The sequence below is a fragment of the Penaeus monodon genome, chromosome 1, assembly GCF_015228065.2.
Source record: "Penaeus monodon isolate SGIC_2016 chromosome 1, NSTDA_Pmon_1, whole genome shotgun sequence".
NCBI lineage: Eukaryota > Metazoa > Arthropoda > Malacostraca > Decapoda > Penaeidae > Penaeus > Penaeus monodon.
In genome coordinates this window covers 37613372-37617314 of record NC_051386.1, presented here as the reverse complement: position 1 = coordinate 37617314, position 3943 = coordinate 37613372, and the positions used below count along the sequence as shown (strand labels likewise).

The following is a 3943-nucleotide window of genomic DNA, read 5'->3' as shown; positions in this document are numbered from 1 at the left end:
CACATAATTTTTCCTAATGTTAAAGAGGATAATGAGGGTAAAAACAACAACAATAAATATAAAATTAATTACATAAATGATACTGATAATAATAGTAATAGTAATAGTAATCGTAGCAGTAGCATTTTTATAATAATAACAATAATAGTAATAGTAATGATAATCATGATAGTGACAGAAATAATGACGATAACGAAAATAATAATAGTAGTAAGAATAATACTGATAATTATTATTATAATTTTCAGCATTATCATAATTATCAATATTGTTATTATTTTTACTTTATATTTTGTGTTATAATTATTCATAATTATTGTTATCATTATTATTATTTTATTATTATTATTATTATTATTATTATTATCATTATAACAATAATGTCAATAATACTGATGGTGATACTAACTGCCCAGGGTTAGTGTGGTTTTCCCTAACTGGAGATTACCAACACATTTTCTTTCGATGCTTTTGTGTGTGTTTGTGCGCGTGTGTGCGTGTGTACGAGTTCCTTGGTACCGTTCCCGCGACCAAAGCAAAGTCGGTGACCCATTCAGCACGACCTTCACTTAGCTCCAAGCTCCGTGCCCATACACACCATATGTGAGTACTGCCAATGTATTGACATATTATAGTACTTGTTTTACTATGATGAATGATATATCTAATGTATATATTATACTATACCTATGCTAATGTAGGTCTCATACTTTTTTCAGTCTCCACTTTTCTTTTATGAAAGTGAATCGAATCTTGAGCATTCGAGTACCTTCTCAAGACGGCTGACAAATGCTAAGCTCAGATACCTCTCAAGCAAACAAGTTTTATCGGAAGACACAGCCTGGACCAATCCAATGTTCTGTTTTTTTTGAGGATGCAATTACTGTTTACTTTCTACAAATTGTAAATATATTGGTGAAATGTGTCCACTTAATATAATCATCCTGGAGAAATACCCACTCATCTAAGGATCATACTGAACTAAGGAAAACCTCAACACTAATGCTAATAATAATAATGATAGTGAGAAGGTTCATGTAAAAAATATAATACTGCTAATAAAAATAATAATGATAATGATAACGACAATAGTAATACTAATGATAATGCTGATAATGATGATATAGTAATTATAACTATAATGTTAATAACAATTGTAAAAATTATAATAATAATTATGATAATAGCAATAGTAAAAATAAAAATAATAATGACGAAAATAATATTAAGAATAATAACAACAATAATAATAATAATAATAATAATAATAATAATAATAATAATAATAATAATAATAATATCAAAAATAATAATAACGAAAATAATAATAAGAGTGATAACAATAATAATAATAATACTGATAGAAATAAAAAGCTAATGATAGCAATAAAAAATAATAATGGTAGTAATAAAAATAATAATAATAATATTTATATTAATATTAATAATGATAATAATAGTGATAAGCATGTTTTACCTGTAAGCCTGGTGGCGGTGGTAACGTCATTAAACCATGCTTTATCATGTGAACGAGATTTAAGAATTGTGCTGGGTACAAACCTTGTTATATGCAACAATAACAAATTTAGAGCATTAACAGGACAAGGAGCATTGTAAACATTTCGCCAAACAATGCTAATAAAAGCATGGTAGAGCGTCCCAATTCATTCTAGACTTTAAGAAGACATGTTTAGTTAGGACAAAAACTGGTACTGGAAAGTCCAGCTAGACTACGGTGGCCGGAAGAACCAATTGGCGCGATTGACTGTTCATTAATTACGCCTCGCACATCAGTTAATAAAATATCCAAAAGATGACCTTTCCTGTTAGATGTCCTACAGACTAAATGCTCACACCCAACTACATCTGAAAAATCTATGGCAGAAATACCATTTCGGTCAGTTAGGGACACCGAAGTCAGCCAGTCTCGGTGATGAGCATTGAAATCACCTTTAAAAATAAAACACGATGTCCCATGATTGTTTTGAATGGAAATGTGCGAAGACAGTAAACAATTATAGCTGCTTTCATTGGAATATGGATTTCTATAAATACTAAAAATGTAGAAATGATTAAAACGACTACCGATTCTCATAACCATGTATTCATGTAAATCACATTCATATTTCGTAAAACGACTAGCATTAAAACTAACCCAAGAATATAAAAACAAACCTTGGACTCGAGGCAAAGAATTCCTACATAGCAACAAGGTTTATTAAACATAGGTAGCAGCCTGATTTGTGCCTCATGTCTGAAATCAGAGTTTCAGTACAAATAATGTCAAATTTTGTTGAGATAACTGCAAGTACATTCGAGTATTACTAAAAAGTAAGTTGCAATACGGGTTAGGGTTAAGGCTAGGTTTAAGCTAAACATCACATGACAACAAAATAGTAATTTTACATAAAAACAAGAAGACCATAAATTTGAGAAAGAACTCATTTACCAAGAACCCAAAGATTCTTACCACCCCCTGACCACTGAAGGTTTGCTGGGAACTTGGGGCCATGGCTAAATATACATTCATGATTGTATCAAGATATGGAGAAAGTAAGAAATAAAATTTGAGAAAAAAGGTAAACAAAAAATGTAGGACTGTGCCTTACTACACTAGGGAGGTGGCTAAATTCTGAAATATTGGACATACAACTACGGCTATCGTTGAGAAGGTCCACCGCAATAATGTCGTTAGTTGTGAAACCACTCATCTGATTTTGTTACAACAGCAGGGCTACCTAGAGCCCTTATGACATAAGCTTATGCTTATTGGGGACTGACAATTACCGGTGGTAAGAGGGGGGAATTTCATTCACACCTTGGGTTCTTATAGCCCAACCAAGTTGATGATCCGCTTATAGAAAATTGGCAAGCACGCTCAGCACGGTATAAAAGTATAAATAATAACAATAATAATAATACCTATAATAATATTATTAATATTATTAATAATTGTAAGAATAATTACAAAGTAATAACAGAATCCAATGGTATGACAATAACAATGATGACCACATCATCATCATCATCATAATCATTCTTAATCATAATGATAATAGCAATTATTATGATCCTCTTTATTTTTATCGTTGTAACTATTTTCTTTCTTCTTATTAATATCGTTTTTGCTATTATCATTACCATTATTGTTGGTGTTATTATTATAACTATTACTATTATTAATAGTATTACTATTATCATTATCATAATTATCATTTGCATTACTGTTATTTTTAAAACTAGATTATTATTATTGTTATTAGCATCATATTTCTTTTTCCTAATACTTTATTATTATGAATATTTTTTGTTATTACTATAATAATGATAATAACGACAATAATAACATTAGAAATATTATTATTATTATTAATAAAAAGAATAACAATGCTTACTGTTACCTTTATTACTATTAATAATGATGATAGTAATAATATTAATAAGAATAATCATAATATTATTATCAGTAGTAATAGCAACAACAATAATAATGGCAATAATTACAATAATGATAATGATAGTATGAAAGCAGAAATAATAAGAATGATAATGATAGTAATAATGATAACCAACTACAATAACAACAACGGGAACAACGAAAATAAAAATAAACGATGATAATGATAACAATCATAATGAAAAAGGGAATTATAATGAATATGATAATAATTACAATGAATATAATAAAAATGAAAATAATAATTATGGGGATATAATGATAATGATGATGATGATGATGATGATATTAATATTCAAGAATAAAAGTCAAAATATTAATAGCAACAGCAACAAGAGAAACAAAAATAATGCAAATAATGATAATAATAAAGGTTATAATAATGATATTAATTTAATCATTATAGCAAGAACGGGGATAACAATTGTAATAATAAAACTATTGAAAATAAGAAATAAAATAAAAATAACGATAATCAAGGTAATG

The 3943-nt window shown here is 28.1% G+C and overlaps 1 long non-coding RNA gene across 1 annotated transcript; it reads left to right on the top strand.

Moving 5' to 3' along the window:
- The first annotated feature begins 565 nt into the window (after positions 1–565).
- LOC119596866 lies at positions 566–925 on the top strand. Its single transcript, XR_005230804.1, has 2 exons — positions 566–603; positions 720–925. It is a non-coding gene; the product is annotated as an uncharacterized LOC119596866 (long non-coding RNA).
- Positions 926–3943: the final 3018 nt, after the last annotated feature.